At 48.3% G+C, this 12,736-nt stretch overlaps 1 protein-coding gene across 1 annotated transcript in view; it reads left to right on the forward strand.

The window, feature by feature from the left end:
• LOC311120526 (uncharacterized protein) overlaps positions 1 to 12,736 on the forward strand; it is a gene marked incomplete at its 5' end in the record, with an annotated part of 79,098 nt that overhangs the window by 22,182 nt on the left and 44,180 nt on the right. The gene's annotated exons all lie outside the window — the stretch shown is intronic.

The raw sequence follows: 12,736 nt of genomic DNA on the forward strand, positions 1-12,736 counted from the left end.
ACTATAACTTTTTTCACATTATGTTGCTTTACCAAGTGGGATTGAAATAGATTTGATTATAATTTTTTGTAATTGATCTACACAAAATACTCCATAATGTGAAAGTGAAAACAAAATTCTACAAATTTGTACAAACAAATAACTAAAATATAGTCATTGCATAAGTATTCACCCCCTTTGTTTAGGTAAGCCTAAATTAGTTCATAAGTAAAGTTAGTGGTAAGAAATCACATAATAAGTGATATGGACTGTAAAATAATAGCGGTTAACATGATTTTTTTGAATGACTAACCCTACCTCTGTTAATAATGATGTTGTGTATGGTATATTAAGCCACCCAGACACGTCAAAGATGTTCACAATAATCCCCAATAATGACCACCTGCAACCCTGTACATGTGACTATTCACAATAAATCGGCAACTGGTAAGCTGCTAGTAGAGTAGCCTACAGCTGACTGGCAAGCTGCAAATGGAGTAGCCTACAGCCAACTGGTAAGCTGCTAGTGGAGTAGCCTACAGTCAACTGGTAAGCTGCTAGTAGAGTAGCCTACAGCCAACTGGTAAGCTGCTGGTGGAGTAGCCTACAGCCAACTGGTAAGCTGCTAGTGGAGTAGCCTACAGCCAACTGGCAAGCTGCTAGTGGAGTAGCCTACAGCCAACTGGTAAGCTGCTAGTGGAGTAGCCTACAGCCAACTGGTAAGCTGCTAGTGGAGTAGCCTACAGCCAACTGGCAAGCTGCTAGTAGAGTAGCCTACAGCCGACTGGCAAGCTGCTAGTGGAGTAGCCTACAGCCAACTGGTAAGCTGCTAGTGGAGTAGCCTACAGCCAACTGGCAAGCTGCTAGTGGAGTAGCCTACAGCCGACTGGTAAGCTGCTAGTAGGGTAGCCTACAGCCAACTGGCAAGCTGCTAGTAGAGTAGCCTACAGCCAACTGGCAAGCTGCTAGTAGAGTAGCCTACAGCCAACTGGTAAACTGCTAGTGGAGTAGCCTACAGCCAACTGGTAAGCTGCTAATGGAGTAGCCTACAGCCAACTGGTAAGCTGCTAGTAGGGTAGCCTACAGCCAACTGGTAAGCTGCTAGTGGAGTAGACTACAGCCAACTGGTAAGCTGCTAGTGGAGTAGACTACAGCCAACTGGTAAGCTGCTAGTAGAGTAGCCTACAGCCAACTGGCAAGCTGCTAGTAAAGTAGCCTACAGCCAACAACAGATGCATTTCTGTAGTGCCAGTCGTGAAATCCATAGATTAGGGCCTAATGATTTTATTTCAATTGACTGATTTCCTTATATGAACTGTAACTCAGTAAAATTGTTGAAAATGTTGCATTTTGCTTTTTTATTTTGTGTTAAATATAGAATAATCATATTTCCATGATTCCAACAGTTCACCAATTAACTAGGCCTATATTTTTTGCCCATATCATGCTGCGTGGCAAAGTGTGGAAATAATAAAAGTGCAGGGAATTTATCAAGTTGGATTGAACAGTATAAACGGAGAAAGCCCCATTGAAATCACTTTGTTGCCACCCTAGGGTCATGAACTACTCATAAAGCATATTTAGAACTTTTATTATTAAAAAACATAAAATACTGTCCAATACCGGCGTACTGTCAAAAATATTGTGATATGATATTTTGTCCATATCGCCGAGCCCTAGAGGGGCAGCTTGATTTTAACACCTTGGACCGTCACAAGATGTGTGGACCGCAGGGACCCTGGTAATGTATTTCCAACATTGTCTCAAGTTCATGCGGAAAGGGAGAAGAATGGGTAAGGTAATACTTGGACTAGAGATCTAACATTCTGGGGGAAAAACAGGGCCATACTACCGCATTTGGGGGCCCCCACCCCCAAAAATGTATATTTTCATGGGGAGCGGAGTGAAATCTGCTAACCACCTGCATTTGAACACATTTTGCCATGGTGCACAGAGAACAATTAGCAGTTTTAGAATGCTATTCTACACATTTTGTCATGAGGCTAAGAAAATGTTTCAGTTTTATAGCTAATTCTACACTTTCTGCCATGGGGCAGAGAAGAACGTGTGGTGTTTTATAGCTCATCTCATGCTTTTGTACACATTTTGCCATTAGGCTGAGAGAAAATGTTGCTGTTTTAAAGCAAATTTCCTGCTATTCTAAACATTCTGCAATGAGGCTGAGAGAAAAATATGCAGTTTAAAGCACATTTTGTACAATTCTACAATTTTTTCTGTCATATGCTATCTGGGGGCCCGGGGCATGTGCCTTGCATACCCGTTCGGTAAGCCGGCCCTGGCGAAAAAGTAGTGTTGGAGCTATTCTATACATTCATACTGAATGCCCGGAACATTCAGTATGAAAACATGTATGCACTCACTAACTGTAAGTCGCTCTGGATAAGAGCGTCTGCTAAATGACTAAAATGTAAATGTAAATGTAACTGGTAAGCTGCTAGTAAAGTGGCCTACAGCCAACTGGTAAGCTGCTAGTAAAGTAGCCTACAGCCAACTGGCAAGCTGCTAGTAAAGTAGCCTACAGCCAACTGGCAAGCTGCTAGTAAAGTAGCCTTAAGCCAACTGGCAAGCTGCTAGTAAAGTGGCCTACAGCCAACTGGCAAGCTGCTAGTAAAGTAGCCTACAGCCAACTGGCAAGCTGCTAGTAAAGTAGCCTACAGCCAACTGGCAAGCTGCTAGTAAAGTGGCCTACAGCCAACTGGCAAGCTGCTAGTAGAGTAGCCTACAGCCAACTGGTAAGCTGCTAGTAAAGTAGCCTACAGCCAACTGGTAAGCTGCTAGTAAAGTGGCCTACAGCCAACTGGCAAGCTGCTAGTAGAGTAGCCTACAGCCAACTGGTAAGCTGCTGGTGGAGTACCCTACAGCCAACTGGTAAGCTGCTAGTGGAGTAGCCTACAGCCAACTGGTAAGCTGCTAGTAGGGTAGCCTACAGCCAACCGGTAAGCTGCTAGCAGAGGAGCCTACAGCCAACTGGTAAGCTACTAGTAGAGTAGCCTACAGTCAACTGGCAAGCTGCTAGTAGAGTAGCCTACAGCCAACTGTTAAGCAGCTAGTGGTGTAGCCTACAGCCAACTGGCAAGCTGCTAGTGGAGTAGCCTACAGCCAACTGGCAAGCTGATAGTGGAGTAGCCTACAGCCAACTGGCAAGCTGCTAGTAGGGTAGCCTACAGCCAACTGGTAAGCTGCTAGTAGGGTAGCCTACAGCCAACTGGTACGCTGCTAGTGGAGTAGCCTACAGCCAACTGGTAAGCTGCTAGTAAAGTGGACTACAGCCAACTGGCAAGCTGCTAGTAGAGTAGCCTACAGCCAACTGGTAAGCTGCTGGTGGAGTACCCTACAGCCAACTGGTAAGCTGCTAGTGGAGTAGCCTACAGCCAACTGGTAAGCTGCTAGTAGGGTAGCCTACAGCCAACCGGTAAGCTGCTAGCAGAGTAGCCTACAGCCAACTGGTAAGCTACTAGTAGAGTAGCCTACAGTCAACTGGCAAGCTGCTAGTAGAGTAGCCTACAGCCAACTATTAAGCAGCTAGTGGTGTAGCCTACAGCCAACTGGCAAGCTGCTAGTGGAGTAGCCTACAGCCAACTGGCAAGCTGATAGTGGAGTAGCCTAAAGCCAACTGGTACGCTGCTAGTGGAATAGCCTAAAGCCAACTGTCAAGCTGCTAGTAGAGTGGCCTACAGCCAACTGGCAAGCTGCTAGTAGAGTAGCCTACAGCCAACTGGCAAGCTGCTAGTAGAGTAGCCTACAGCCAATTGGTAAGCTGCTGGTGGAGTAGCCTACAGCCAACTGGTAAGCTGCTAGTGGAGTAGCCTACAGCCAACTGGTACGCTGCTAGTGGAGTAGCCTACAGCCAACTGGTAAGCTGCTAGTGGAGTAGCCTAAAGCCAACTGGTACGCTGCTAGTGGAATAGCCTAAAGCCAACTGTCAAGCTGCTAGTAGAGTGGCCTACAGCCAACTGGCAAGCTGCTAGTGGAGTAGCCTACAGCCAACTGGTAAGCTGCTAGTGGAGTAGCCTTCATCCAACTGGTAAGCTGCTAGTGGAGTCGCCTACAGCCAACTGGCAAGCTGCTAGTGGAGTAGCCTACAGCCAACTGGTAAGCTGCTAGTAAAGTGGCCTACAGCCAACTGGTAAGCTGCTAGTAAAGTAGCCTACAGCCAACTGGCAAGCTGCTAGTAAAGTAGCCTACAGCCAACTGGCAAGCTGCTAGTAAAGTAGCCTACAGCCAACTGGTAAGCTGCTAGTAAAGTGGCATACAGCCAACTGGCAAGCTGCTAGTAAAGTAGCCTACAGCCAACTGGCAAGCTGCTAGTAAAGTAGCCTACAGCCAACTGGCAAGCTGCTAGTAAAGTGGCCTACAGCCAACTGGCAAGCTGCTAGTAGAGTAGCCTACAGCCAACTGGTAAGCTGCTAGTAAAGTAGCCTACAGCCAACTGGTAAGCTGCTAGTAAAGTGGCCTACAGCCAACTGGCAAGCTGCTAGTAGAGTAGCCTACAGCCAACTGGTAAGCTGCTGGTGGAGTACCCTACAGCCAACTGGTAAGCTGCTAGTGGAGTAGCCTACAGCCAACTGGTAAGCTGCTAGTAGGGTAGCCTACAGCCAACCGGTAAGCTGCTAGCAGAGGAGCCTACAGCCAACTGGTAAGCTACTAGTAGAGTAGCCTACAGTCAACTGGCAAGCTGCTAGTAGAGTAGCCTACAGCCAACTGTTAAGCAGCTAGTGGTGTAGCCTACAGCCAACTGGCAAGCTGCTAGTGGAGTAGCCTACAGCCAACTGGCAAGCTGATAGTGGAGTAGCCTACAGCCAACTGGCAAGCTGCTAGTAGGGTAGCCTACAGCCAACTGGTAAGCTGCTAGTAGGGTAGCCTACAGCCAACTGGTACGCTGCTAGTGGAGTAGCCTACAGCCAACTGGTAAGCTGCTAGTAAAGTGGCCTACAGCCAACTGGCAAGCTGCTAGTAGAGTAGCCTACAGCCAACTGGTAAGCTGCTGGTGGAGTACCCTACAGCCAACTGGTAAGCTGCTAGTGGAGTAGCCTACAGCCAACTGGTAAGCTGCTAGTAGGGTAGCCTACAGCCAACCGGTAAGCTGCTAGCAGAGTAGCCTACAGCCAACTGGTAAGCTACTAGTAGAGTAGCCTACAGTCAACTGGCAAGCTGCTAGTAGAGTAGCCTACAGCCAACTATTAAGCAGCTAGTGGTGTAGCCTACAGCCAACTGGCAAGCTGCTAGTGGAGTAGCCTACAGCCAACTGGCAAGCTGATAGTGGAGTAGCCTAAAGCCAACTGGTACGCTGCTAGTGGAATAGCCTAAAGCCAACTGTCAAGCTGCTAGTAGAGTGGCCTACAGCCAACTGGCAAGCTGCTAGTAGAGTAGCCTACAGCCAACTGGCAAGCTGCTAGTAGAGTAGCCTACAGCCAATTGGTAAGCTGCTGGTGGAGTAGCCTACAGCCAACTGGTAAGCTGCTAGTGGAGTAGCCTACAGCCAACTGGTACGCTGCTAGTGGAGTAGCCTACAGCCAACTGGTAAGCTGCTAGTGGAGTAGCCTAAAGCCAACTGGTACGCTGCTAGTGGAATAGCCTAAAGCCAACTGTCAAGCTGCTAGTAGAGTGGCCTACAGCCAACTGGCAAGCTGCTAGTGGAGTAGCCTACAGCCAACTGGTAAGCTGCTAGTGGAGTAGCCTTCATCCAACTGGTAAGCTGCTAGTGGAGTCGCCTACAGCCAACTGGCAAGCTGCTAGTGGAGTAGCCTACAGCCAACTGGTAAGCTGCTAGTAAAGTGGCCTACAGCCAACTGGTAAGCTGCTAGTAAAGTAGCCTACAGCCAACTGGCAAGCTGCTAGTAAAGTAGCCTACAGCCAACTGGCAAGCTGCTAGTAAAGTAGCCTACAGCCAACTGGTAAGCTGCTAGTAAAGTGGCATACAGCCAACTGGCAAGCTGCTAGTAGAGTAGCCTACAGCCAACTGGTAAGCTGCTGGTGGAGTACCCTACAGCCAACTGGTAAGCTGCTAGTGGAGTAGCCTACAGCCAACTGGTAAGCTGCTAGTAGGGTAGCCTACAGCCAACCGGTAAGCTGCTAGCAGAGTAGCCTACAGCCAACTGGTAAGCTACTAGTAGAGTAGCCTACAGTCAACTGGCAAGCTGCTAGTAGAGTAGCCTACAGCCAACTGGTAAGCAGCTAGTGGTGTAGCCTACAGCCAACTGGCAAGCTGCTAGTGGAGTAGCCTACAGCCAACTGGCAAGCTGATAGTAGGGTAGCCTACAGCCAACTGGTAAGCTGCTAGTAGGGTAGCCTACAGCCAACTGGTACGCTGCTAGTGGAGTAGCCTACAGCCAACTGGTAAGCTGCTAGTGGAGTAGCTTAAAGCCAACTGGTACGCTGCTAGTGGAATAGCCTAAAGCCAACTGTCAAGCTGCTAGTAGAGTAGCCTACAGCCAACTGGCAAGCTGCTAGTAGAGTAGCCTACAGCCAACTGGTAAGCTGCTAGTAGAGTAGCCTACAGCCAACTGGTAAGCTGCTAGTGGAGTAGCCTACAGCCAACTGGTAAGCTGCTAGTGGAGTAGCCTACAGCCAACTGGTAAGCTGCTAGTGGAGTAGCCTTCATCCAACTGGTAAGCTGCTAGTGGAGTCGCCTACAGCCAACTGGCAAGCTGCTAGTGGAGTAGCCTACAGCCAACTGGTAAGCTGCTAGTGGAGTCGCCTACAGCCAACTGGCAAGCTGCTAGTGGAGTAGCCTACAGCCAACTGGCAAGCTGCTAGTGGAGTAGCCTACAGCCAACTGGTAAGCTGCTAGTGGAGTAGCCTACAGCCAACTGGTAAGCTGCTAGTGGAGTCGCCTACAGCCAACTGGCAAGCTGCTAGTGGAGTAGCCTACAGCCAACTGGCAAGCTGCTAGTAGAGTAGCCTACAGCCAACTGGTAAGCTGCTAGTAGAGTAGCCTACAGCCAACTGGTAAGCTGCTGGTGGAGTAGCCTACAGCCAACTGGTAAGCTGCTAGTGGAGTAGCCTACAGCCAACTGGTAAGCTGCTAGTGGAGTAGCCTACAGCCAACTGGTAAGCTGCTAATGGAGTAGCCTACAGCCAACTGGTAAGCTGCTAGTGGTGTAGCCTACAGCCAACTGGTAAGCTGCTAGTGGTGTAGCCTACAGCCAACTGGCAAGCTGCTAGTGGAGTAGCCTACAGCCAACTGGTAAGCTGCTAGTAGAGTGTTTTGCAGCCAACTGGTAAGCTGCTAGTGGAGTAGCCTACCTGGTAAGCTGCTGGTGGAGTACCCTACAGCCAACTGGTAAGCTGCTAGTGGAGTAGCCTACAGCCAACTGGTAAGCTGCTAGTGGAGTTGCCTACAGCCAACTGGTAAGCTGCTAGTGGAGTAGCCTACAGCCAACTGGCAAGCTGCTAGTAGAGTAGCCTACAGCCAACTGGCAAGCTGCTATTAGAGTAGCCTACAGCCAACTGGCAAGCTGCTAGTAGAGTAGCCTACAGCCAACTGGTAAGCTGCTAGTAGAGTAGCCTACAGCCAACTGGTAAGCTGCTGGTGGAGTAGCCTACAGCCAACTGGTAAGCTGCTAGTAGGGTAGCCTTCAGCCAACTGGTAAGCTGCTAGTAGGGTAGCCTACAGACAACTAGTAGGCTGCTAGTGGAGTAGCCTACAGCCAACTGGCAAGCTGCTAGTGGAGTGGCCTACAGCCAACTGGCAAGCTGCTAGTGGAGTAGCCTACAGCCAACTGGTAAGCTGCTAGTGGAGTGGCCTACAGCCAACTGGTAAGCTGCTAGTGGAGTAGCCTACAGCCAACTGGCAAGCTGCTAGTAGAGTGGCCTACAGCCAACTGGCAAGCTGCTAGTGGAGTAGCCTACAGCCAACTGGTAAGCTGCTAGTGGAGTCGCCTACAGCCAACTGGTAAGCTGCTAGTGGAGTAGCCTACAGCCAACTGGCAAGCTGCTAGTAGAGTAGCCTACAGCCAACTGGCAAGCTGCTAGTGGAGTAGCCTACAGCCAACTGGTAAGCTGCTGGTGGAGTAGCCTACAGCCAACTGGCAAGCTGCTAGTAGAGTAGCCTACAGCCAACTGGTAAGCTGCTGGTGGAGTAGCCTACAGCCAACTGGTAAGCTGCTAGTAGGGTAGCCTTCAGCCAACTGGTAAGTTGCTAGTAGGGTAGCCTACAGACAACTAGTAGGCTGCTAGTGGAGTAGCCTACAGCCAACTGGCAAGCTGCTAGTGGAGTAGCCTACAGCCAACTGGCAAGCTGCTAGTAGAGTAGCCTACAGCCAACTGGCAAGCTGCTATTAGAGTAGCCTACAACCAACTGGTAAGCTGCTAGTGGAGTAAGCTACAGCCAACTGGTAAGCTGCTAGTGGAGTAGCCTACAGCCAACTGGTAAGCTGCTAGTAGAGTAGCCTACAGCCAACTGGTAAGCTGCTAGCGGAGTAGCCTACAGCCAACTGGTAAGCTGCTAGCGGAGTAGCCTACAGCCAACCGGTAAGCTGCTAGCGGAGTAGCCTACAGCCAACTGGTAAGCTGCTAGTGGAGTAGCCTACAGCCAACTGGTAAGCTGCTAGCGGAGTAGCCTACAGCCAACTAGTAAGCTGCTAGCGGAGTAGCCTACAGCCAACTGGTAAGCTGCTAGCGGAGTGGCCTACAGCGAACTGGTAAGCTGCTAGCAGAGTAGCCTACAGCCAACTGGTAAGCTGCTAGCGGAGTAGCCTACAGCCAACTGGTAAGCTGCTAGCAGAGTAGCTTATAGCCAACCGGCAAGCTGCTAGTGGAGTAGCCTACAGTAGCCTACAGTCAACTGGTAAGCTGCTAGTGGAGCCTACAGCCAACTGGCAAGCTGATAGTGGAGTAGCCTACAGCCAACTGGTAAGCAGCTAGTAGAGTAGCCTACAGCCAACTGGTAAGCTGCCAGTGGAGTAGCCTACAGCCAACTGGTAAACTGCTAGTGGAGTAGCCTACAGCCAACTGGTAAGCTGCTAGTAGAGTAGCCTACAGCCAACTGGTAAGCTGCTGGTGGAGTAGCCTACAGCCAACTGGTAAGTTGCTAGTAGAGTAGCCTACAGCCAACTGGCAAGCTGCTAGTGGAGTAGCCTACAGCCAACTGCTAAGCTGCTAGTAGAGTAGCCTACCTCCAACTGGTAAACTGCTAGTAGAGTAGCCTACAGCCAACTGGCACAAAACGATGTAAATGTAATACAAACCTAAACTTGTATTACATGTAGCTACTATTCAAATATGCCATTTCTTTGAAATGAGCTAACAGTGGTGATGTTTTCAACAGGATCATGTTTTGCTTTTATCCCAAATGGAGAGTCACTGCTATCCCCATTGTGAATATTGCTATTCGGGGGTCTAGGCACACATGGAACGGTGAGGATATCATGTTACCAACAGGTGCATATTGCTCCAAAAGATCAGAGTCCGCCCATGCCCACACCAACAAAAAAACCCAGTGATCTCTGGATTGGCTTTAACCCCCCAATTTACCCAGACCACGTGCTGTTTCCCTAGGTCAGGGATGTCAGAGACTATTTATAATATGCTTTACCCAGACCACATGCTGCTTCCCTAGGTCAGGGATGTCAGAGACTATTTATAATATGCTTTACCCAGACCACGTGCTGTTTCCCTAGGTCAGGGATGTCAGAGACTATTTATAATATGCTTTACCCAGACCACATGCTGTTTCCCTAGGTCAGGGATGTCAGAGACTATTTATAATATGCTTTACCCAGACCACATGCTGCTTCCCTAGGTCAGGGATGTCAGACCAATTATAATATGCTTTACCCAGATCGCGTGCTGTTTCCCTAGGTCAGGGATGTCAGAGACTAATTATATAATATTCTTTACCCAGACCACGTGCTGTTTCCCTAGGTCAGGGATGTCAGAGACTAATTATATTATGCTTTACCCAGACCATATTCCACTCCTGCGTTGTCTTGGCTGTGTGCTTAGGGTCGTTGTCCTGTTGGAAGGTGAACCTTCGCCCCAGTCAAAGGTCCTGAGCGCTCTGGAGCAGGTTTCATCAAGGATCTCTCTGTACTTTGCGGTGTTCATCTTTCCCTCAATCCTGACAAGTCTCCCAGTCCCTGCCGCTGAAAAGGATCCCCACAGCATGATGCTGCCACCACCATGCTTCACCGTAGGGATGGTGCCAGGTTTCCTCCAGACGTGACGCTTGGCATTCAGGCCAAAGAGTTCAATTTTGGTTTCATTAGTCTGAGAGTCATTTAGGTGCCTTTTGGCAAACTCCAAGCAGGCTGTCGTGCCCTTTACTGATGAGTGGCTTCTGTCTGGCCACTATACCATAAAGGCCTGATTGGTGAAGTGCTGCAGATATGGTTGTCCTTCTGGAAGGTTCTCTCATCTCCACAGAGTAACTCTGCAGCTCTGTCAGAGTGACCATCGGGTTCTTGGTCACCTCCCTGACCAAGGCCCTTCTCCCCCGATTGCTAAGTTTGGCCTGGCAGCCAGCTCTAGGAAGAGTCTTGGTGGTTCCAAACTTTTTCCATTTAAGAATGATGGAGGCCACTGTGTTCATGGGAACCTTCAATAATGCAGAATTGTTTTGGTACCGTCCCCAGATCTGTGCCTCGACACAATCATAGCAAAGGGTCTGAAAATATATGTTTTCGCTTTGTCATTATGGGGTAGTGTGTGGATTGATGAGGGAAAATAAATGATTTAATCAATTTTAGACTTAGACTAACGTAACAAAACCTGGAAAAAGTCAAGGGGTCTGAATACTTCCCGAATGCACTGTATAAAATAGCTTTCAGCTAGACGAGGCAAACTTGACATTGACTGTGCTCATGTCTAAATTTGAGGAGTACTTTGAAGCAAGCCAGAACATCACATTTGAGAAATACACGTATTTCTCTCATGATCAGAAACAGGAAGTCAGTTTTGACCAGTACTTGGCCAGTAACGTGTGAACACCTACTCATTGAAGGGTTTTCCTTTCTTTTGAAAATGTTTAACATTGTAGAATAATAGTGAAGACATCAAAGTGGCTTCGACAGGGCACAACGGCAGCATCGGATCAAAGCGGCTGGGAGAAGCCTGCCACAGAGGCCAAAGGCAAGGCCGCTGGGCCGACGCTAATCACTGAGGCCAAGGCCGCCGAGCCCAGCAGCAAAGGCACCTGAGCAACCGTCTTGCAGCCTGGTGACATAGGAGGTGATGAGGACCCAGCGCAGGTTTGTCTGGGGAAATACCCAACCCGCCTGGACTGGGAGAGAAAATGGGCATTTTGTAGCGCGTGGTTCAAAGGCAGATGCAGTTTGATGAGTTATGGGAGAAATGCAAGCACACTTGGACACCCCCCCCCCCCCCCCCCCCCCCCCAAGCAAATGGCAAAGAGTAGTGAGTAGTAATCTGAAAGAATATGTGGTGGAAACAACAATGGGCCAGCTAGAAGAGGACAATGAGAGGGAGTGGAACAGAGTCTGGATGCTGTACTGGGAGAAATGTCAGCAAGACTTATCTTATTAATCTATATATGGCTATGAGAGGGATCTTACAAGCACATTCCGTGGGGAACAAGAGACTGCTGAGGAGGTTCAACACAGCATCAAGGCAGCTACAACTCTTGAATCTGGGTAAGAACAGGCAGCCTGGCTGGGCTTGAATTATTTTGTTATTTGCTAGCTTTTGGAAATGCGTGGCAAACGTCAAAAATAGGCGTAGACGTGATTTTCTTTATTGGCCTTTTTGTGATTAGATTGGAAATGTTTGGTTTATAATATAATTGGATTGTTTTATAATGTAGAAGAGGTGCTTTGCATTACATTGATGAGGGTGAGCAGACCTTGAACAATGGATGAGTAACGATGTAGCTATAGTGTTGCCATAAACAACTCGTAGCTATGGAATAGTAATTTCACTGTTATCATATAAAGCGTAGGACGGCACTCTAGTGGGAAGACAGCTTGGTAGCTGCGTCCAAGCTGCATTGTACCAATAAGTTGTTGGTAGTGCATTGTACATTATTGTTTGCTTTCCGCGATTGGAAATGCATTGTATTACGGTAATTAGCCACTGTTTTGCATTGGATTGTTGGATATTGTGCATGTAGCTGTGTAGCGTTGTCATAAATTGCGATTTATGAACTGTCCATGTTTGTAAAGCGGTGCAGTAGCCTGTATTCTTGCTGCAAGACAGCAATGTGTGTAATTGTACTATCGATTATTATCAATCCTGTGTTATCAGCAAGCGAAAATAGTTGTGCCCCTTAGTCATTTCTGATGCCCCCTTGCCGAGTTCATCCTGGCGCCGGGCTTGGCTACGAGTAACCAGCTAAACTACACAAACGATTTTCCAAAAGTCAAGGACCATTAAATGCGTGCAGTGTAAAAGCATGAAGTAGGCTACAAAGAACCGTTATAAAAATTTGTAAAATTAATCTGAACTCACCTGATTCATTGTAGAAACGTGTGTTTATGGTCAATTGCGAAGTTCTGCCTAAAGTCAAAAGACAAAATGGAGAATAGAGAACATGTGACTCCACCTTCGCTTCGGTTCGAATGAAAAATAGGACTTCCGCCAACATACAAATAATAATACAGCAGTAGTCTGCTTAGCTCATTTTCAAAAGTTACAGTCCGATATCATTTTAACATTCCTCCTTTGTTCAATCATGTTGTCTGGTGTTCTACTCTGCACAGAGCGTAAAGTCACAAGAGAAAAGAGCCAGGCTCCGCCTTCACTTCCGTTCAACTGAAACGTTGGGATTCGGCCAACATAC

Source organism: Coregonus lavaretus, assembly GCF_964263955.1.
Source record: "Coregonus lavaretus genome assembly, contig: HAP1_SCAFFOLD_47, whole genome shotgun sequence".
NCBI classification, from domain to species: Eukaryota; Metazoa; Chordata; class Actinopteri; order Salmoniformes; family Salmonidae; genus Coregonus; species Coregonus lavaretus.